This window comes from Spinacia oleracea, chromosome 6 (assembly GCF_020520425.1).
Source record: "Spinacia oleracea cultivar Varoflay chromosome 6, BTI_SOV_V1, whole genome shotgun sequence".
Taxonomy (NCBI): domain Eukaryota; kingdom Viridiplantae; phylum Streptophyta; class Magnoliopsida; order Caryophyllales; family Amaranthaceae; genus Spinacia; species Spinacia oleracea.
The window spans coordinates 119740686-119764838 of NC_079492.1; the positions used below are offsets into that span (position 1 = coordinate 119740686).

Sequence of the window (24153 nt, forward strand, 5' to 3'; positions counted from 1 at the left end):
CTGATCTATTGTTTATTGCATGATTGTGATTAAAACCCACCTTCTTTTTCTTCTGCAGGATGTAATAGCTATCTTGAATGGTTGTTGGAGTAAGTTATATGCTCAATCAAGCTGATGGTGGAAGCACAGGGCAACAAAAAACTTCAAACTTTAAAGTGAAGTCCTCGTCAACTCCCAACAATTCACCAGCCTGAGATGACTTCAATCCTAAGGGGACTTCTGTTGGAAATACCGCAGAAGGTTTCTTTGCAAGAACATTATCAGATGAAATGATTGAGTACGAGACCTTGCTATCAACACTTGATATCAGCCGCCAGAACATATCCACGACATCTCATCTTTCAACATCAAATGATCATTGCTGGAAAGTATGTTCCCTCATTTCTAACTCTGCTGAGCAATTTTTTGGTCTATAACATAATATTATACTTCGCCGTAAGAACAAAGTAGGACAGTATGAGTCGCACATGAAGTTCACTCTTCCTAGATTGTTTTCAGTTGTCAATGGGATTAATGTCTTTGATCCCAAATTTGACATCGTCTCACCAGGAGCTGACGCGTCCATCTACTTCCCCTACATTGAAAAGAAGTTGAGATTTACTCAATTACATCCCGGGCTTGAAGAACTGCTTTATGGCTCTGTTGAGAACAAGGAGCATATGTAAAGTTGTCTTTCCCTCCACATTTATTATCAAGAACTTAGTTTATTACTTACTAAGATTCTGAAACGATCATTATTTGACCTAGGTGTGTACTCAAGGAATGAAACAAGCCAATCATATTCTCAATGGCTAGACTAGATTGAGTGAAGAACATTACAAGACTTGTTGAGTGGTATGGAAAGAGAAATAGGCTTCGGGAATTGGTGAACCTTGTAATAGTGGGTGGAGATAGGAGCAAGGAGTCTCAGGATATTGAGGAGAGGGAGGAGATTAAAAAGATGTATGAACTCATAGAAAATTACAACTCGAATGGGCAGTTTAGGTGGATTCTGTTCAGATGAGAAGGATGAAAAACGGAGAACTTTACAAGTATATACTAGATACAAAGGGAGCATTTGTTCAGCCTGCTGTTTACGAAGCCTTTGGGTTGACTGTCATAGAAACAATGACCCCAGGGCTGCCAACTTTAGAGACTTGTAATGGTGATCCTGCTGAGATTATAGTTCATGGAAAGTTCGGGTTTGATATTGATCCTTACCAAGGTGACAAAGCATCTAAACTAATACTTCCTCCGATTTTTAATACTCGCAACGTTTGTTATTTCTACACTATTCACATATTATAAGTTGACTATTGTTGGTGATTTATACGTAAGTTAAAACATATAGTTGTGAGGGGGTCGAAAAAGCACGAGGCTAATGCGTGACCTCGTCCCTCGTGGGTGTGACGATTCTTTTTATTCAATCAAGTGTAATTGGATTTCCTGTGAGTTTACACCCAATTGACTAGTAATATAGGAGTCGCCATTCAGTTTTTAACAACAATGAGAAAAACTGACAAAACCCGGTTATCGTGACATAAAGGGAATACAATTATGTTTGACCACGACGGTCGTAGGTTCCCTTGTGATCCCTGGTGTGGGGATCTCTCAACATACACCCGCAAGGTAGAGATTGAGGGTTCGGGGGACTGTAACTACCGAGAGGAGTACTCGCTCGTCGATAACTCCAGAGGCAGGATATCCTTACTAGCTCAGCATAAATAATTGAAGGGACATGCGTTAACTATTAAACTAATCTGAGTTGATTTTAGCAATATGCAACATATAATACTAGATCGATCGCGATTATGTGATTTAAATAGCATTAAGGGACCTAGCATGATAATCCAATTTCCCAAAAATATTATATTTATTAAGCGTGATAGAACAATCAGATTTAGTTAGTTTAACAGTTCATAAAAAGGGCGAGGAAAGCAATTAAATCATAGAAAAGGGACACATTACGACGCACCCTTGAGAGGTGCGTCATGGTTCTCAGAAAACTAACCACTTTGACTTTGCTATTTCTCCTTTTTATTTAACGAATCTCAAATTATGGGACAGGATACCATCTGTTCGATTTATGGATCGATTGCGACAGAACGCGTGAACAATTTCGCAGCGTGAGGCTTAGGCTAAGGGTTGGAGTCAATATCAGAATATGAATTGTGTGTTGTGATTTCACGTCGAACTTGGGCTATATTTATAGAAAAGAGTTTGTGGAAAGATAGAATTGTAGAGCTCTAATCCACAAAGAATTAGGAAAAAACACGTACCCAGGTAATTCCAGCGCCCAGGCCTGGGCGCCGAAGATTTCGGCGCCCAGAGCCAGGGGTTGAAAATAGGGTCTGGGCTGTTTTCTTAGTCAGATTCGGATTCCTGAAATCCGTAGTGTTTGAGATTTAATCGAGTCTTTTAGTGCGTATCAATTTCATGACGGAATGCGTCTAGGCCCGTTACGAACTCTAGGCTTGTTAGGATTTTAATTAATACGTAACTCTTATTTCCGAGTCATATTAGGAATAGGATTCTCCCAGTTTTCTATCTCATTTAGGATTTATGTTGGAGTGCAACACCTAATTCCGACAGGTTTCTATCTTTTATGACTTGCCACTTTTAGAAGCTACCCTTTACGGCAGTTACTTTTTTAGCAGGTTTCCATAAATAGCAGGTTTCTATAAATAGCAGGTTTCGGGTGAAACGAGAAGGGTGATTGAGATTCGTTATTTTATAGGAGATGCGTTGTCAAGTGGAGATTTACGTTTTCATCATCGAACCTTCCCTTTCGGGAATGGGGACAAAAGTAGGTGTCTACAGTTAGCCCCCACTTTGACTGAGTCTTGGAGTAAGACGATGGTCAAAGTTTTAGACGGAGTGCGTCACACAAGCCATGGTGACCTGTTTTTTGCGAGGGTCTCACGAGCCCCCGAGTGATAACATCTGTCTTAAGGGTCATCACTTTGAAGTGTCGACATATCCCTCACGTGTCATTGGGATTTGTCAACTGATAGAAACTCCCTCACTTTGTCATTGGAAGTATCTAAAGAAGCGTAGAAACTCCCTCACTTTGTCATTGAGAGTAGCTACAGTTGTTTTTGAAATCAAAGCTATAAAGTGTAATTGGGCCTGGCCAAGCCCAGCCACGAGGTAAAAATGTTTTTAAAGATTCTCATTTTCAGGGTTAGCTAAACGAGAAAACCCCCTTGTTTTTATGGGACGTAAAACGAAGGAAAATCCAGCACATCGTTCTTTTTTGAAAAAACGGAAAACCAATCTTTGGAAAAAGGGAAAGCTACTCACATCGTTCTTTTTTGGAAAAACGGAAAACCAAAAGCTACTCACATCGTTCTTTTTTGGAAAAACGGAAAACCAAAAGCTACTCACATCGTTCTTTTTTCGGAAAACCAAAAGCTACTCACATCGTTTTTAGGAAAAACGGAAAACCAAAAAAAGTTATCGCTGCAGCGACTAAGGACCTGCGCGGTTAGTGACGCAGACCCCGCCGGCTAAAGATGGCGATCCTGTCCGCTAAGGGTGGACACCGTCCGATAGAAGTGGACGAATCTGTTTTGAAATTTGTTTGTGCTTTTTTGAAAATAAGGACCTACGCGGTTTGTGACGTAGACCCCACCGGCTAAAGATGGCGAGCCTGTTTCATTTGTTTTTTGAAGATTCTATTTTTCGGAAAATGAGGACCTGCGCGGCTAGTGACGTAGACCCCGCCCGCTGAGGGTGGGCGAGCCCTGTTCGCTGAGGGTGGACGTCCCTGAATTCGTTTTTTCGATTTGGGAACTCGCGTGGTTCGTGACGCGATCTTGCCAACTGAAGATGGGCAAGTTCCTACTTTTTTGTTCTTTGTGATTTCTTTTGAGAATTTCTTTTATTCATTCTTGCAAGAGCGAATTCTTTCGAGGGATGCTCGGATTCAGTTGTAACCTGAACGTGGGTTGACAACGGGTTTAGACGGACCTTTGTCTTGCGACCGTCTGCTTTCGTGGTTTTGAGCTAGTCTTTACGGCTCGATTTTTGCCACTACTTGGTCTAATGACGACCTTTCTCTGAGGTCGAACCTGTTTTTTTGAGATATCCAAACATGAGATGGTGTATGGCGTAGTCCGGGAATGTGATTTTGATTGTGCGCTCCTCGTTGGAGTATATTTTTTCGCGAGCCCCCAAGCACTGGGGCTCGTCGGTCGTTTTTCGCATCTTGTAATCATGTTTGGGGTCATGCTCGTATGCGCGAGCGACCTTTTTATAGTAGTGTGCTATTTTAGCGAAGCCGTGGAGTGCGACTTCAGTTTTTAGGCGACACCCGGTTTTAGCTTGGCCCGGATTAATCCTTTGACAGACAAACATTTTTTATTTGGGAAACCAACGACTTAACAACACACATTTTTTGGTGTTTCGAAGAATGACCATGACATTTATTTTGATTTGAAAAGTGTACATAAGCATTTTTCTGAGGCAAGTATAAGTTTCGACCAAGTTTTAATGTTTATTTTTGCTTATTTGGGAGCTAAAGGTGCTTTTGGGCTTGATCCTACTTGCAATAGGGTCTCGTGTTTAGCAACACGGTTTTAAGTCCTTTCCTGTTCCGCGTTTTGTGAAATCTGGGCCTTGGGCTGCATTTCCGGCGCCCAAGGCTAGGCGTTAAACATTTCGGCGCCCAGCCATGGGCGCTGGAAGTCTTTTCCTGGTGATATTTGACTTTCGGATTTCCTAACACGTTTCCGAATGGGATCAGGATGTCACTGGGTGCGTTCAGCTATATATAGGGGCTAGATACGTCCCTATTTTCCACCACTCTCAATTTCTTTCTCTCTTTTTTGCTGTGTTTTAATTACTCATTGCTTTTTCCATGTCGATCCCTACTTTCTCACTCCAATGGACTGTTAGGCGTTGGCTACGGGCCCTTACTCCCACAGAAAAGGCTTTGTTAAAAGAATACCACTTAGAGGCACTTTTAGGCTTACAACAAATTAATGTTGATTATAACTTTCTGCATGCTGCCCTAAGCTTTTGGGACTCCGATCATCATGTTTTTGCCTTTCGGGGCAACGAAATATGTCCTTTGCCAGATGAATTTGCTGCGATCCTTGGTTATCCTACTAATGCTACTCCTGCTACCCCTGGAACTATTGAAGAGGGTAAAACAACCATAGGGGCTTTCCTAGGACTAGATGATAACATGTTTGCTGAAATTGTTGTAGGTGACGAGGTTAACTTGGCAAAACTTGTAAAACATCACTTTAGGCCTAGTAAGAATATGACCGAACAGAAATTGAATATTCGAGCCCTTGTATTTTGCTTGTTGAATCACTATTTGCTGTCAAATTAAAATGGCGCGTTCGGTGACATAAGGTTGATCCCCTTGATTAGCCAGATGGAAAGTTGCTATTCTATTATGCCGTTGGTTGTTGCCGAGACTTTCCTGAGTGCGGATGAGCTGAAGAAGGATGCCAAATCTGAACATTTTAAGGGAAGCCCCCTATTACTGCAGGTAATCTTAACAATGAGTTTCAGCGCCCAGGGCTGGGCGCTGGAATTTTCGGCGCCTGGTCCTGGGCGTTGAAACTGCGCCCCAGGAACCGTTTTCTTTTATTTTTTTTTTTTTATCGTGCCCGTTTTTTGCAGATTTGGCTCGTGGAACGGCTTAGACTTTTGGAAGCTCCTGCCGATCCTAAACATTATCGCCCTATAGCCTTGGGTAACCGAAAATACTTGCACCAAGGCCAGGACGAGGCCGAATGGACCTCCTTTTTTACTTATGGCATTTGTTCTATTAAGTGGGTGGTACCATGGTGGGGTTTGACTGAAGGAAATAATGCCCTTGGTCCAAGTATGCATTCTATGTTAAGTCTAATAAATGCGGTTCAGTATTAATTAACAAGTTAATAATTCAGTGAGATCAAGTGAGCTGAATGCCTAGCTAGAGGCCGCTTCAGTTCAAGTGGAATTAATGATATTAATCCACAGCTTACTCTTGACTGAACCCGTAGGGTCACACAAATAGTACGTAAACGGATCAAGTATTTAATGGCATTAAATACTCCATCTATGAATATTCGGAACCGACGGATCTTGGTTTCAGTGGGAGCTAAGATCGTCACAGGCAAGAAATGAATACTCCGGAAACGATGATATTGCCGGAAACGGAAATATGGATCGTATCGGAAATATGAATATTATCCAAGTCGTAGATGTTGCCGGAAACGGAAACATGGTACGTATCGGAAAATATTATTGGAAATGGAAATATTACCAGAATCGGAAATATTACCGGAAACGGAAATATTGTCAGAATCGGAAATATTGCCGGAATCGGAAAATAATTCCGGAAACGGAAATATTAAATATTTGTTCGAAACGGAAATTAATTCCGGAATCGGAAATATTAAATATTGTTCGTATCGGAAATAGATTCCGGAAATGGAAATTTAATCGGAAGCGTATCGTACGAATTAGCATCGGACGAGGCCTGCCGGACGAAGGCCCAGCACGAAGCCGGGCCATCGCCCAGCAAGCATGCGCGCCACAAGCCCAGCCAAGGCAGCGCCCAGGCCTACCGCAAGGCAGGCCCAGCGCGCGCCAAGGGCCACGGCTGCGTGGGCCGTGCTGCGCGGGCTGCTGTTCGCACGCGCATGGGCAGCCCTTGTGGCTGCCGTGTGTGTGTGAGTTTGTGCTCATGCGTGATTCCTGAATCTGCAAGAGTCAGTGTATGATTAAATGTCTATTCCTAATTGGATAAATTAATTAAATAGAATTCATGTAGGATTCTAATTCCAATTAATTCGCATCCTACTAGGATTACGATTCCTTTTCCATAACTCTATAAATAAAGGCCTAGGGGTCATAATTTATACACAAGTTTCAAAGTATTCAAAAGTGAGTTTTTGAGAGAAAATTCAAACACACATCTTGCTCCAAAAGTGCCGAAATTTTCTAGTACCTTAAGGGCGATTCTAGTTGGTCAATCTTAAGGCGGATCCGGACGTGCTGTGGACTATCTACGGAGGGACGACACTTGGAGTCCTAAAAGACTTGTTCTTGTTCGGTTCGGGCGCAGCTAGGGAGGGCACGCAACAAAGAGTATGCATCTAATTATGCTATATGATTATGTGTAAATAATATGTTTCCTGGGTTAATGGTTGTTTCCGCATGATCTATGTAAATGTCATATGTATCATAACCTAACAGTGGTATCACGAGCCCCTTATTATTTTCATAATCTAAATTGCATAAACATGGTTAAATATTACAAATTTGCAAGAATTAATGGGGTGATTAATTTTCGTAATTGTTAATTAGTTGCAAATTGCGTTTATTTAATTATACGTACGCAGTTTTTCGGCAGTTTCTTCATTACTCATCCGAATTGAGTGATTTTTGTGTCAATTCCGCATGTAAAAGGCATTCTAAAATTTTGACAAAATAGTATTTTTCTGCCGAACCCAGAATTCTCAAATTCGAAGCCTAGCTATGACTTTTCGAAGGTTTTAGTTTTTCGAATGCAAAATTTTGTAAATTTAAGATGTTAAATTAAATATTTGCGATTCCTGTTGATAAATCTTGAATTTTTGATTGACCTACTGCATATGTTTAACAAGTTTGAATGCCTAGTCTTGTTAATTATGCAATCTAATTTGTAATTATGATTAATTTGTTGAAAATTAGAATAATTTAGAATTAATTTGATTTTCATAATTAATTGTAATTTAATTAGAAACCTATGATTAAAAACCACCATAAAAAATTGTAAATTTACGATAAATTTTAAATTTTTATGACCTAGACTTGAATCCATAACAATCGGAAATCAATTGGATAATAAATTTTCGATTTTTTCGCCCTAAAATTATGAAATTAATATTATTTATTAATTTGTCATTAATTTTAAATATAAATTTTAAATTTTTATGCGATTCGTTCAAATAACTTGCACGCACGAAGCAATGGACGCTTCGTGTTACCCTTAAGGGGTGTTGTATAATGCGGGCATGCGACGACGAGCAAGGGAGCTCGTCGCCCGTGCGGCACGAATACAATGAGCAAGGGCGTAGTGCACGAGCACAAGGCAGCAGCCCTGCCTTGTGTCGTGTGCCACGAGCAATGAACGAATGGGCATGGGCGAAGGGCGAGCCAAGGCAGTCGCGTGTGGGCAGCAAGCGAGCTGCGCCACAACGCGCGCTGCCTCGCACAAGTGCGCGCAGCCTCGCGCGCAGCGAGCGCAAGCTCGCGTGCCACGAGCGCTGCGCCCAGCACTGCTCGCGCGCGCAGCGCGCGATGTCGCTCGCCCAGCGAGCGATGTCGCGCACCAGCGAGCGATGGCTCGCGCGCGCAGCGCGCGATGTCACTCGCCCCAGCGAGCGATGGCTCGCGCCCCAGCGAGCGATGGCTCGCGCGCACAGCGAGCGAGCCAGCGCGCCCAGCGAGCGATCTCGCGCGCGCGCACTGCGAGCGATAGCTCGCGTGCGATGGGGCGCTGTGCGGTGGCTTGCGATAGGACAGCAGCAGCTATGCGATGAGCGCATGGGCTGCGCGCACATGGCCAGCAATGGCTGTGTGCGTACGGCCCATGGGCGTGCAACGCATAGGGTGTTTGCGTTACGATTAGATCGTTTTGAATGTTTAATTTGAAAATTTCAGTTCACGTAATTTTAATTAATTTTAAAATTAATAATTTGAATTAATTTCTTGGATTTTAATTTTGAATATTATAATTATAATAAATGGAATTTATTCTAATTATTTTACTAAAATTAAAATCATGAATTAATTTAAATGCGACTGAAATTAAATTAAATTTTTGGATTCAATTATAAATTTATATGAGCTTTAAATTTTAATTAAATTTGTATGTTTCCGGTTAGACTAGAAATACAATTTTATGTTTAAAATTAGTAAAGCATATGAATTTATTGGTTTGAGTGGGAGCGCTTTTTAGTCATAAACTCTTGATTAGGTCTACAAATCCTTAAGGTTAAAACAACTCGATTAGAATTAATAAGGACTGAATAATTGGTAGATTATTGGTGACCTTGATTAATTGCTGCAAATGTTTACGTGATGCATAATGTGTTTTACTAACCAGCTATGTGGGCCATTCATGATAATGAATGGGTGAATGGTATATATTGTATATGTACTGTTTTGCAGGTTATGAAGTGACTAGTATGGCCCAAATAGGATAGAAAATATGGTCTGCGTACCATTAATTTGAATGTAATTGGTCTAAAGCACCAAAGTTATTTTTCAATTCAAATATGGTCTGCGTACCATCAAATAGTTGTAATTAGTTATAACTTATCCTATTTGAAGAAAATGGTGCCTCCCACGGAGATTTTCAAGACGGACTTTGAAGTCAAAGCTTCAAGATGAAGTCGGGCCATACTAGATCACAAATATCTTATGCATGTTTTAAGTTATTTATTGTTTTAAATATGTCTTAAAATGCATGAGATCAAAAGCTTGATTATGTTGCATGATTAAGGATTTTAGTTCACTTAAAATCTAACCAACATAGTAAGAGCCTTAAGTTCCAAACTTAAAAATTGAGTTAAAAGGTGCCATGCCAAAATATACACTTGCTTGGATATCCTTTACATCAATCTAGTAATAGTTTTCGCTTAGCGAGGTGTTACTTATTGGTCCTAAAGGGGCAAGGTACACAAATAATTGTGAGTACATGTTAGTTTTGGTGAAACTCAACGATATAAGTAAGGAGTCCTTTTATGTCGTGGCAAATTCGATAGGTTTACCTAATAAGTTCTTAGACGTACCTATCAACCAAGAATAGTTTCTAGACTATTAGCAAAAGGCTTTTTGCTTACCTAAGATGTTGTAGGATTAAGTCGACAAACTGTGCTTAGTTCTTCAATGATTTTAGGATCTTGGAATCATTTTATTCACACCTGCCGGAACACATAACTTGAATAAAATGCTTAATAAACGCTGAATTATGCATGTATGCTAGAATTTAAGTTTATTAAGAGAAACTGTGAATGGTTATTTATTTGTTTATTCTTTTCAATTGTAGTTTTTAATATGGCAAACAACAATTCATTCAACATTCGATCAATTCTCGAAAAGGAGAAGTTGAACGGGAAAAACTTCCTTGACTGGCAAAGGAACTTGCAAATAGTTCTTATGCAGGAAGAAAAGGAGTATGTCCTAGATGAGGCGATGCCCGACGCTCCAGGCGACGGGGTCACTCAGGCAGCCCTCAATCGTTGGATTGATGCCAACAAGGATGTGAAATGTCTAAATGCTCGCCACCATGAGTGCGGATCTGCAGAAAACGTTCATCAACTCAGATGCTTTCACAATCATCAGTGAGTTGAAGAACATGTTCCAAGATCTGGCTCGAGTCGAAAGATTCGAGACTCATAGGCAAATTCTTGAGACCAAGCTTAAGAAAGGCGAGCCCGTAAGTCCACATGTTCTCAAAATGATTGGACTCATTGAGAATATGAGTCGGCTGGATCAGCAATTTTCTCAGGAAATGGCTATAGACACCATCCTCCATTCTCTTCATAGCGGGTATGATCAGTTCAAACTGAACTACAGTATGAATAGTCTGGACAAAACGCTCACTGAGCTTCACGGTATGCTGAAGACCGCTGAAAAGACGCTCAAAAGTGATAAGCAGGATGTGCTTATGGTGCGTGGGGGCAAGTTCAAGAAATCTGGAAAGAAGAGGAATGCTAAGAAAGGTGGCAACAAGGCCAGCCCAACTAAGCAAACTGGCGCCAAATCTGCAAAGAGGAAGGTCAGTCAACCCACTTCTGAATCCGAATGCTTCTACTGCAAGAAGAAGGGGCATTGGAAGAGAGATTGCTTGAAGCTAAAGGAAGATCAGAAGAACGGAACAGTCGTTCCATCTTCAGGTATTTTCGTTGTAGACTGTATACTTGCTAATTCAACTTCTTGGGTATTAGATACAGGTTGTGGCTCACACTTATGTTCCAATCCACAGGGACTAAGAAGAAGTAGAAAGTTAAGCAAGGGTGAAGTCGACCTACGAGTGGGAAATGGAGCACGAATTGCTGCATTAGCTGTAGGAACTTACTATTTGTCGTTGCCCTCCGGGCTAGTTTTGGAACTGGAAGAATGTTTCCATGTTCCAAGTCTTACTAAAAACATCATTTCAGTTTCTTGCTTAGATGCTAAGGGATTTTCCTTTATAATAAAAGACAATAGTTGTTCGTTTTATTTTAAAGAGATGTTTTATGGATCTGCTAGATTAGTCAATGGACTTTATTTATTAGATCACGACAAACAAGTATATAACATAAATACCAAAAAGGCCAAAAAGGATGATTCAGATCTCACCTATCTGTGGCATTGTCGATTAGGTCATATAAACTTGAAACGCTTAGAAAGACTTCAAAGGGAAGGAATTCTAGAACCATTTGACTTAGAGGATTATGGTAAATGCGAATCATGTTTACTTGGCAAAATGACAAAGCAACCTTTCTCTAAAGTTGGAGAAAGAGCAAATGAACTATTGGGTTTAATCCATACAGATGTATGTGGACCAATGAGTACAAATGCTAGAGGTGGTTTCAGCTACTTTATCACTTTCACTGATGACTTCAGTAGGTATGGTTATGTCTACCTAATGAAGCATAAGTCTGAATCCTTTGACAAATTCAAGGAATTTCAGAGTGAAGTAGAGAATCAATTAGGCAAGAAGATCAAGGCACTGCGGTCTGATAGAGGCGGTGAATATCTGAGCTATGAATTTGATGACCATCTGAAAGAATGTGGAATTCTATCAGAATTGACTCCTCCTGGAACACCACAATGGAACGGTGTGTCAGAACGGAGGAACAGAACCTTGCTAGACATGGTCAGGTCAATGATGGGTCAGGCCGAACTTCCATTAGAATTTTGGGGACATGCACTAAATACAGCTGCACTCACTATAAATAGAGCTCCGTCTAAGGCTGTCGAAAAGACTCCATACGAATTATGGTTTGGAAAGCCTCCAAATGTGTCTTTTCTTAAGATTTGGGGATGTGAAGTATACGTCAAACGATTAATTTCAGACAAACTTCATCCAAAATCTGACAAATGTATCCTTGTGGGCTATCCAAAGGAAACAAAGGGGTATTACTTCTACAATACATCTGAGAACAAAGTGTTTGTTGCTCGAGATGGTGTCTTTTTGGAGAAGGATCACATTTCCAAAATGACAAGTGGGAGAAAAGTAGACCTCGAAGAAATTCGAGTCGAACAACAAACTCTAGAGAATGCTCAAGATGACATTCAGGATGAAACTCAGAGATCTTTAGAAGAATCTGGTGAGAATCATGGTCAATCTAGAAATGTTACCCCGCGTAGATCGCAAAGATATAGATCTCAACCGGAAAGGTACTTAGGTATTTTGACGAACGAGAGCTATGACGTTCTATTACTTGAAAGTGATGAACCTGCGACTTACAAGCAAGCTATGACGAGCCCTAGCTCCAAGCAATGGCAAGAAGCCATGCAATCTGAATTAGACTCCATGTCTGAAAACCAAGTATGGGATTTGGTCGATTTGCCAGATGGCTACCAAGCCATTGGAAGCAAATGGGTTTTCAAACTGAAAAAGGACAAGGATGGGAAACTTGAAGTTTTCAAAGCTAGATTGGTTGCAAAAGGTTACAGGCAAGTCCACGGTGTGGATTACGATGAAACCTTTTCACCAGTTGCAATGCTAAAGTCTATTCGAATAATGTTAGCAATCGCTGCATATTACGATTACGAAATATGGCAGATGGATGTCAAAACTGCTTTCTTAAACGGCGTTTTAACAGAAACTGTGTTTATGACACAGCCTGAAGGTTTTGAGGATCCAAAGAATGCTAAAAAGGTATGCAAGCTAAAGAAATCAATCTACGGATTGAAGCAGGCATCCAGGAGCTGGAATATACGTTTTGATGAAGCAGTCAGTGACTTTGGTTTCATCAAGAACGCGGACGAATCTTGTGTATACAAGAAGGTCAGTGGGAGCAAAATTGCTTTCCTAGTATTATATGTCGACGACATATTGCTTATCGGAAATGACATTCCTATGTTGAACTCTGTCAAGATTTGGCTTGGGAAATGTTTTTCGATGAAGGATCTAGGAGAAGCACAGTACATATTGGGCATCAAGATTTACAGAGATAGATCTAAAAAGATGATTGGACTTAGTCAAAGCACTTATATCAATAAGGTGCTTGATAGGTTCAAGATGGCGGACTCCAAGCGAGGCTACCTACCCATGTCTCATGGAATGACTCTAAGCAAGACTCAGTGCCCAAAAACACTTGATGAGCGTAGACGAATGAGTGGGATTCCATATGCATCATTGATTGGTTCAATAATGTATGCTATGATATGTACACGCCCGGATGTTGCGTACGCACTCAGTGCTACGAGCAGATACCAGTCAGACCCAGGAGAGGCGCATTGGACTGCTGCCAAGAACATTCTGAAGTACCTGAAAAGGCACAAAGATGACTTCCTGGTCTATGGTGGAGATGATGAATTAATTGTTAAAGGCTATACGGACGCAAGTTTCCAAACCGACAAAGATGATTTCAGATCACAGTCTGGGTTTGTCTTCTGCCTCAACGGAGGAGCAGTAAGCTGGAAAAGTGCTAAGCAAAGCACCATTGCGGATTCTACAACTGAAGTGGAGTACATTGCTGCACATGAAGCAGCAAAGGAAGCTATATGGCTAAGGAAGTTCATAGGAGAACTTGGTGTAGTCCCCTCCATTTAAGGACCAATAGCCCTGTATTGTGATAATAACGGAGCTATTGCACAGGCAAAAGAGCCTAGACACCACCAGAGAGTCAAGCATGTACTTCGTAGATTTCACCTTCTACGAGAGTTCGTTGAAAGAAAAGAAGTCGAGATAAGCAAAATTGGAACTGATGACAACATATCAGATCCATTAACTAAACCTCTGCCGCAAGCGAAGCACAACTCGCACACTGCAGCTATGGGAATCAAGCATATTGGAGAATGGCTTTGATGTCTCTGTTTAATGTTTTAAAGTTTTAGAGTTTAAATCTTTGTAAAACATTATTGGTTAATCATTCACAATAAATGAAAGGAATTCATTTTTCCATTTAATTTGTGGTTTATTAAATGATGAGTCCCTTCAATTTGACGATATATTCAAGATAGACTGTCAGGACCAGTCCTGTGACTAAGAAATGTCTATCAAGTGAACTTGAATGTCAAAGGTTGAAAATGGTCCCTAATCGGAGTTTTCTATAAAATTGGACGCATAGAAAACGTTAGACGATTAGAGTGCAAGATGACTAGTAGTTCTGTTTCTTGAACTATGTGGACATGGCAATGTCATAATCATTTGCATAGATACTTACTTTGGGAAGACTAGTATCGGACAAGACCTATGAAACTTTACTGTAAGAGATGAAAGTCTGTCATAAGTAAATTTCATTAAATTATTAGACACTAAATCCTCAATACCTGAGTGATTTGAGATTACTTGTTTGAGAACTGGTTGCTTTGACGTTGACCAACCGTCGCACCGTAAAAGGAGGCTATAAAGGCAACGCTCAGGTAATCACCTATCAAACGAAGTCTAATCTCAAGATCGCAAGATTGGGATTGTCCTCCCATAAATCGGGATGAGATGCTTAAAAGTTGTACAAGGCCACTCGGAGAGCTAGAAACTGTGAAATGCATGGCCGTGCTCGGATGAATCATAGGCTATGATTATCTGTTTATTTGATCAGTTGAACTCTGAAACCGAGGAACACCTCTGGACATAATAAGGATGACAACTCTTACCTTATGTTCAAGAGCAAGCATCGAGTGACAAAGGAATTAGGAAATGCACACTTGTCCCTGAGGACAAGTGGGAGACTGAAGGAAATAATGCCCTTGGTCCAAGTATGCATTCTATATTAAGTCTAATAAATGCGGTTCAGTATTAATTAACAAGTTAATAATTCAGTGAGATCAAGTGAGCTGAATGCCTAGCTAGAGGCCGCTTCAGTTCAAGTGGAATTAATGATATTAATCCACAGCTTACTCTTGACTGAACCCGTAGGGTCACACAAATAGTACGTAAACGGATCAAGTATTTAATGGCATTAAATACTCCATCTATGAATATTCGGAACCGACGGATCTTGGTTTCAGTGGGAGCTAAGATCGTCACAGGCAAGAAATGAATACTCCGGAAACGATGATATTGCCGGAAACGGAAATATGGATCGTATCGGAAATATGAATATTATCCAAGTCGTAGATGTTGCCGGAAACGGAAACATGGTACGTATCGGAAAATATTATTGGAAATGGAAATATTACCAGAATCGGAAATATTACCGGAAACGGAAATATTGTCAGAATCGGAAATATTGCCGGAATCGGAAAATAATTCCGGAAACGGAAATATTAAATATTTGTTCGAAACGGAAATTAATTCCGGAATCGGAAATATTAAATATTGTTCGTATCGGAAATAGATTCCGGAAATGGAAATTTAATCGGAAGCGTATCGTACGAATTAGCATCGGACGAGGCCTGCCGGACGAAGGCCCAGCACGAAGCCGGGCCATCGCCCAGCAAGCATGCGCGCCACAAGCCCAGCCAAGGCAGCGCCCAGGCCTACCGCAAGGCAGGCCCAGCGCGCGCCAAGGGCCACGGCTGCGTGGGCCGTGCTGCGCGGGCTGCTGCTCGCACGCGCATGGGCAGCCCTTGTGGCTGCCGTGTGTGTGTGAGTTTGTGCTCATGCGTGATTCCTGAATCTGCAAGAGTCAGTGTATGATTAAATGTCTATTCCTAATTGGATAAATTAATTAAATAGAATTCATGTAGGATTCTAATTCCAATTAATTCGCATCCTACTAGGATTACGATTCCTTTTCCATAACTCTATAAATAAAGGCCTAGGGGTCATAATTTATACACAAGTTTCAAAGTATTCAAAAGTGAGTTTTTGAGAGAAAATTCAAACACACATCTTGCTCCAAAAGTGCCGAAATTTTCTAGTACCTTAAGGGCGATTCTAGTTGGTCAATCTTAAGGCGGATCCGGACGTGCTGTGGACTATCTACGGAGGGACGACACTTGGAGTCCTAAAAGACTTGTTCTTGTTCGGTTCGGGCGCAGCTAGGGAGGGCACGCAACAAAGAGTATGCATCTAATTATGCTATATGATTATGTGTAAATAATATGTTTCCTGGGTTAATGGTTGTTTCCGCATGATCTATGTAAATGTCATATGTATCATAACCTAACATTGACTACTATGACAGGGGGTTCTGATGTATCGGTTTATGTTTCCTTGTTGGGGCTATCTCGTCCCATTTATATTTTCCCTTACCGAGTCATGCGTCAATATGGTTTAAGGCAGACTATCCCCTTTTCTGATACGGTACCACCTAAGGTAGCGGCCTTTTCACAAGCACGGGTTCTAGCGTGGGCTAAGTATTATGATGGTCTCCCGCGTTGGGCCGTAACTACAAATGGCTTTGTGGGTCTTTCTGAAAACTACAAGTTGTGGATGAGCTCCGATGATAAAGATGTGAGGACCGAGGCTCAAAATGGGGAGCCGACTGAGCTTTTGATACCTCGTATTCGTGTTAAGTATGAGGGTCCTGATTCTGCCAAACCTCGTACCTATAGTATTAAGACTGTGAAAGCTCGTCCTGATCGAAAGCAAAAGGAAGTTCCTCCCCGTTCCAGTGTCAGGCCTAAAAAGATGCCTAACATGAAGGGGCCTGCTGTTGTTAAAAGAAATGCAAGCTCTCGCGGAGATCGTCGCCGGAACAATGTATGGGTTAGGAAGGCTCAGCCGCCTGTAGAAACAGTGGTTAGTCTAGTTGATGATAATAATCCTTCTCCCACCATTGTCTGTGCCCTTGAGGCTGAGCGGGCTATAACTGAGAATGTTTCTGAAGCCTTGGCATCTTTGGAAGTTAGTGTCCAGGAGCCGGTTCTTATGGAGATTGATATTGGGGCAGCGCAGAAGACTGTGGGGGTGGATCCTGCGAACATTGCCCTCTACAAGACTTTATTTGATGATCCGGAAGAACTAGAGTAGTGTAGTTCTTGCTAGGGTGTAGGTGCCCATTATTTATTTCAGTTGTGTTTGTTTTTATTCTTAGCACTTTGTTTTCCTTCTTATTATTTTTTTCAATAAAGGCGTATTTTTATTTTTCATTTTCATTTATTTTTGTTTCTCCTCTTTTTTATTTTTTTATATGTCTAACACTTTTTGCACAAAGAATATATGTTTTTTTTTATTGGACCGAATCCTTGGTAAGGATTGCCTACGTATCTTGTCAGAATTAGGTCGCGCGTAGTTCTAGCTTAGAATAAGTTCTAGTATGCCGGATTTCGGTAGATATGCCCTGAGGTGGAAGCATATTACTTAATAGGTCAAATGAGTTAAGTATTATCATTATTTTCATCTGCCGTTTTTTGCCATAAGTCGCGTAAAAATGAAATTCGACTAATTTGTATGGCTATATTTTTGGTAAGCCTATTTGGATACGTACTGTACCCCCCAAGTGTTCGTTATTTTTCCGTTGTGTGCGGATAAAATGACGAGCACTTCTGAAAAGAAAATTTTTGGCAGGCAGAGAGTTTCAACGCCCAGGCTGGGGCGTCAGAAATTTCGGCGCCCAGCCCTGGGCGCTGAAAATGATTTATGGCGGTCGTTTTTGACGCTTTGCTTCACATGTTCTTGCATTTATTTCTTTTTTTGTGCCTTGATTTTTTGCTCATATTTAAAGTCAATTTTGAGGCTATTTCGGAGGCTTTTTGACTGTTAGCGTGAAATGCATTTTTGTCCGGATTAATTTTTTCTATGCGTGACTCGAAACAGTTTTGAAAATGGAGTTAGGGTGCGGAAGTTATGAAGATCTTTGTGTAGGCTTTTGAGGTGGGTTGAGGTCGTGTCGTTTTTGAAGGATTGGTGGGGGTTATATTTTATTAATTCCCCTTTTAAGCAACATTTGCTTTCGTTTTGGATTGTGATTTCCTTTTACTTCTTTGGGTTGTATGGGTTGATTTTTATGGTTACACTGGTTGACTTTTATGTTTTGGGGATATGAATGGGATGGTGCGGTTTATTTTGCGGGTTTCGGGAATTGGCTCCCATGGCACTATTTCAAAACCGAGTGGGCTTTGTTTGTTGGGCCTAGAGTGGGCCGCCTCTTTATTTTTGTATTTTGCAAGTACATTTGGTGCTTATTTAGTGTTAGAATAAAAATTTTAGGAGAAATATTACGCCTTTATTGATTCGGAAAGTAAGGAAAACACACTGAAATAAAACTGACCTATATTCTAAGGGGCCTTAGGACCATCTACAGTCTCTATTATTTTTTTCTACCAATCTAAAGAACTACTAGGCGCTTTTTACTAATGGTGCTCTATGTGGCTCAAGCCTGGGGTTTAGTCTCATAAAACTTCGGTCCTTCACCGATACTCATCTTGAATTCTATTCCTTTTGCATTGACCCACTGATATGTCTTCACCCATCCGTTCTCGATCTCTTCTAGTGTTGATGCAGGAGAGATTAGCCGGGTTGGATCGAAACCTTCATCTTGTAAAGCTAGGGTAGTCATCACAGTCTCGTCCTCCATAGGCCTCGATTCGTTAAACAATGTCCATAGAGCCTGGTTGTCCAATATTTCAGCTGTTTTAGTCTTGGTGAGGTGGGGTGCCTCATCCAAGGTGTGGCAGTCATGGAAAATTTCAAATCCGGGTTTTAGCAAGCTATCCTGAACGAAGGGTTCAGGGAAATCGCAGCATGGGTGTTCTTCTCCTTCCCGAACGAACATCCCGTTAAGGGTTCTTCGATACGGGGGAATGAGGGTGGTTTGTTTGGCTTTGTTAAGGCGTAGCCTAGACAGGCGGTCAGCAATATCTTCCTCCGTTGGTTCATAGCCTAAGCCAAAGGGAGTAGATTTGTTGGGTAAAGGATGGAATGTGCATTCCTTCTTCCTTATGCCCAATGGGGTTCCTGGGAAATAACCTTGAGCTAGCAGCATTCTAGGGATGACCCGGGATGCATGCGGGTCTAGGAATGCTGGATCATAGTCTTCAATGAACTGGATTGCTTCTTCCATTTGAAACCCATAAAGGTCGTCTGCAGTTTCGGCCGTTCCAACCATAGTACAACTGATGTCGAGAGGAGGGGCGCGGATTTCTAGTATTACCCCGTTATGGTTAAGTTTAACCATTTGGTGCAGGGTAGAAGTCACACCTCCTAAGTCATGGAGCCAAGGTCGCCCCAATAGGAGGTTGAAAGTGGGCTTGATATCGATTATTTGAAACTCCGTGGTGCGTGCCACAGGCCCGGTTTGTATGGTAAGGTTGATTTTTCCCAACACAGGCCTTCGAGAGTTATCATAGGCTCGTACCCCTTGTGTGGAGGTTTGGAAGTCCTCTCTTCCTAGTCCCAAGCAATGGGCGGTTCGCAACGGGCAAACGTTAACCGCCGAACCGTTATCTACGAGCCCTAGGGGGATGTTTTGCCCTTTGCATCCAACTACTAGATAGAGGGCTTTGTTATGGGCACCCCCCTCCCTGGGTAAATCTTTGTCAGTGAAAACTATGGCCTTTTCTCCAGCATCTCTCGTGACGTGGTTAACCAATGAGTCAGGTGTGATATCTGTAGGCACTGAGATGAGGTCAAGTGAGCGAATAAGCCTTTCGCGATGTTCTTTTGAGGTACACATGAGATCCCAGATGGTAATTTCGGCCTTGGTTCTTTTCAATTGTTTCAAAAGAGGATTTTCAATGACTTCTGCGACGGTGGTGTGCCGTCCATTCTCATGAGCTTGCCTGACTGGGATATCGTCCATAGGAGGTGGGCGAATGTTAGGCTGGTATATTCTTCCTGATCTGGTGAGGTTGTCGACTTCGGGTTCTTGAGTGGTGGTGTCGATGAGAGAATACCCGGGCCAAGTTTCAGTAAAGAGGTCCTGGCCCGACACTTGAGATAGGTAGATATCTTCAGCATCATCATCCCACACACCACACACTTCTCTCTCGAGTCGATCCATAGGGACCACAGCGAGTGGTGCACCATGAGGTGTAATGTACACCGTAGGGTCGAAGTTCTCATTTTCTGGTTGGTCGAGAGAGATGTGACAAGAGCCGAGTGGGCTCTTGTTGTTGTTGGGTTTGCCAACGTTAGGGAGAGGTATCACTTCATCCTCTATCATGTCCTGGATGGTATTCTTTAGGTTCCAGCAGTTTTCAGTGTCATGCCCATTTCCTTGATGGAATTTGCAGTAAGTACCTTCGACCTTATATTTGCTTTTGACAGGAGGGTCACTGGTGGGGCCTATAGGTCTCAACTTTCCTTGATTGGTTAATCTTTCAAAGGCTTGTACCAAAGTCGACCCGAGTGGGGCAAACTTTCGGTCTCGGACCCATCTTCCAGGGCTTCTTCGGGCGGGAGTCTCTTCTACAGCATAGACTTCTTGGGCTTGGGATGTGTTACCCCGATTATAGGTGTTGTTTTTATATGTGGGTTTTCTTTGTATGTTTTTGGCGAGGTCGTCCTCGATCTTTATTCCCACATCATAAACTCTTTTGAAAGTGTCAAGTCCCAGGTACCTAAGGTGTTGTCTGTAAGTCGGGTCCAGGTTGTCAATGAATTTTTGGACCAATTCTGTTTCGGGAGGCCTATTGATTAGCTGGGCCGCCTGGTCCCTCCATCTAGCAAAGTAGGTTGTGAAACCCTCATTTTTCTTTTGGAAGAGAACTTCCAGCTCGCGCATGGTGACTTGGAAATCCATGTTCGACGAGTATTGCTTGATGAAGACATTGACAAAGTCTTCCCAAGTGGGGAAGAGCTTAGGGTCCTGGTGATAGTACCATTTGAGCGGCACAGGTTCCAAGGACAAAGGAAAGGCAGGTAAATACATGGACTTGTCCACGCCTTTCAAGTTCATGTCATTCACAAAGCTCAGTAGATGATCACGGGGATTGTCCGTGGCCTTGAACTTTGGTAAGTCAGATGAACTGAACTTTTCTGGTAGTTTGCCAGGAAAAGGTTCAGGATCGAGGGAGAAATATTTGCTCCCCATGGTTTGCTGTAGGACCATTTTTTCAATCCTGTTCTTGTTATCGAGGTCATTTTTGGCTTGCGCAGCCGCTAAAGCTTCATTTTCCATTTTCAATTGGCCCATAAGTTGGGTCATTTGGACCATCTGGTCTCGCAAATCTTCGATGGACATGTTTGAAGGTGCGAATCGAGGTTGGGGAAGCGGAGATCCTTGGAATGAGGGATGCCGGACGGAGCTTGGAGTCACTAAACCTGATGTTGGCGATGTATCTTCGAGACGCACTAACCGTTGATTCCCTGATCGGCACCAAGTGGCAGGACCAGTCCTAGGCATAAGATAAGCTAAAGTTTAGGTTCCCAAAGTTTCAAGCATTACTTAGTCTAGACTTCGACTCTCTCTATTGGTTTTTTTTTTTGCTCTTTCTTTTATTGGTACACTTTTTGGTTTTTTTTTTTGGTCATTCTTTGAATTTTCGAAACACTTGCCCGTGTGACATTCATAGTTATTAGCGTGTTCAGTTTTGGTGCCGAACATTGTCGTCGTAGGAGGCCTATCAACGACACAAAGAGTTATTTATTATTTGTTTTTTGTTTGAGTCGCTTCTAGAATCGAGTGCTTTTTCTTACGCCTTCGTAGCAATTCTTTTTTACGAACGTTTTTTGGTGCTACGTGTTTTTTCCTTTTGCGCGGGCACCGAGGCTGCTGCACCTGACCAGAAGGCCAAGCAGCAACTTCAGCGCCCAGCGTCGGGCGTGAGAAATTCTGGCGCCCATCCAGGGGCGTTGAAAATGCGTCCCTGGCTGATTCTCATTTTCTGTTTGCGTCTACTTTTGTTTATGCGACTTCGATTTGTGTGCTTGCCTAATAACGTCCTTTACGCGTTGTGCAGCGTTTGTGGGATTCGTTACAGGCCATCCCGAGCGTCGCTTATTTTTGAGGCGATCATTCGGGTTTGCGGAACACGTATTTCGGTATAACTCTTTGGCAAATTAGTCTATGAATGTTTGGACAATTTTTAAGGTCGTTGGTTTTCTACGATAGTTTGTCACACACAATCACATATTTCGCTACACATAACTAACATTCATCATGAGGCGATAATAACATGTCATGTAGTTTATGATAGGCTTCTATGGGTAGTTATTTGCGCCTGGTTTGGTACCGCTTCTATCGTAGATCCAACACATGCCCCCGTCGAGGTAGTGTCTTCAACAGACGAATTTCGCCCAAGAGGCCAACCCGCAAGTGCAAGCCAAGGGGGCATGCAGGCGAGAGGGACCTAGTGGGCGAGCGATTGGGTTTGGGACGGGTGTACTACTATCGAAAGTGCCGAGTGGACAACGTTCGAAGTATATGCACCCCCCGATTGGCGATGGGTATCCTTAGTCCAAACTCCCTGAGGGAGCCAAGATTCATTATGCGGTTCTGCCCGTTCACATTAATATGCTGATTTTCAGGTCGTCCCAACTTGATGGGGAAATAAACGCGGGGTAGGATCGTTTCACCCTTCGGCTATTTTGATTACCTACAAGCACGAGTATTTCCTTCACTATCCCCAGTGGAGTCGCCACTGTGAGGGGGTCGAAAAAGCACGAGACTAATGCGTTACCTCGTCCCTCGTGGGTGTGACGATTCTTTTTATTCAATCAAGTGTAATTGGATTTCCTGTGAGTTTACACCCAATTGACTAGTAATATAGGAGTCGTCATTCAGTTTTTAACAACAATGAGAAAAACTGACAAAACCCGGTTATCGTGACATAAAGGGAGTACAATTATGTTTGACCACGACGGCCGTAGGTTCCCTTGTGATCCCTGGTGTGGGGATCTCTCAACATACACCCGCAAGGTAGAGATTGAGGGTTCGGGGGACTGTAACTACCGAGAAGAGTACTCGCTCGTCGATAACTCCAGAGGCAGGATATCCTTACTAGCTCAGCATAAATAATTGAAGGGACATGCGTTAACTATTAAACTAATCTGAGTTGATTTTAGCAATATGCAACATATAATACTAGATCGATCGCGATTATCTGATTTAAATAGCATTAAGGGACCTAGCATGATAATCCAATTTCCCAAAAATATTATATTTATTAAGCGTGATAGAACAATCAGATTTAGTTAGTTTAACAGTTCATAAAAAGGGCGAGGAAAGCAATTAAATCATAGAAAAGGGACACATTACGACGCACCCTTGAGAGGTGCGTCATGGTTCTCAGAAAACTAACCACTTTGACTTTTCTATTTCTCCTTTTTATTTAACGAATCTCAAATTATGGGACAGGATACGTTCTGTTCGATTTATGGATCGATTGCGACAGAACGCGTGAACAATTTCGCAACGTGAGGCTTAGGCTAAGGGTTGGAGTCAATACTCAGAATATGAATTGTGTGTTGTGATTTCACGTCGAACTTGGGCTATATTTATAGAAAAGAGTTTGTGGAAAGATAGAATTGCAGAGCTCTAATCCACAAAGAATTAGGAAAAAACACGTACCCAGGTAATTCCAGCGCCCAGGCCTGGGCGCCGAAGATTTCGGCGCCCAGAGCCAGGGGTTGAAAATAGGGTCTGGGCTGTTTTCTTAGTCAGATTCGGATTCCTGAAATCCGTAGTGTTTGAGATTTAATCGAGTCTTTTAGTGCGTATCAATTTCATGACGGAATGCGTCTGGGCCCGTTACGAACTCTAGGCTCGTTAGGATTTTAATTAATACGTAACTCTTATTTCCGAATCATATTAGGAATAGGATTCTCGCAGTTTTCTATCTCATTTAGGATTTATGTTGGAGTGCAACACCTAATTCCGACAGGTTTCTATCTTTTATGACTTGCCACGTTTAGAAGCTACCCTTTACGGCAGTTACTATTTTTAGCAGGTTTCCATAAATAGCAGGTTTCTATAAATAGCAGATTTCGGGTGAAACGAGAAGGGTGATTGAGATTCGTTATTTTATAAGAGATGCGTTGTCAAGTGGAGATTTACGTTTTCATCATCGAACCTTCCCTTTCGGGAATGGGGACAAAAGTAGGTGTCTACAATAGTCATATGGGATCTTGTTAGATTCGTCTTGATACGTATTTTTAAAATATTAACTTTTTATAATTTTTGCTTAAATAGAATTAAC

General features: G+C 41.9%; 1 pseudogene; it reads left to right on the forward strand.

Annotated features, from left to right (window-relative positions):
- The first annotated feature begins 940 nt into the window (after window positions 1-940).
- LOC130464229 (sucrose synthase 4-like) overlaps window positions 941-24153 on the forward strand; it is a 79397-nt pseudogene continuing 56184 nt past the window's right edge.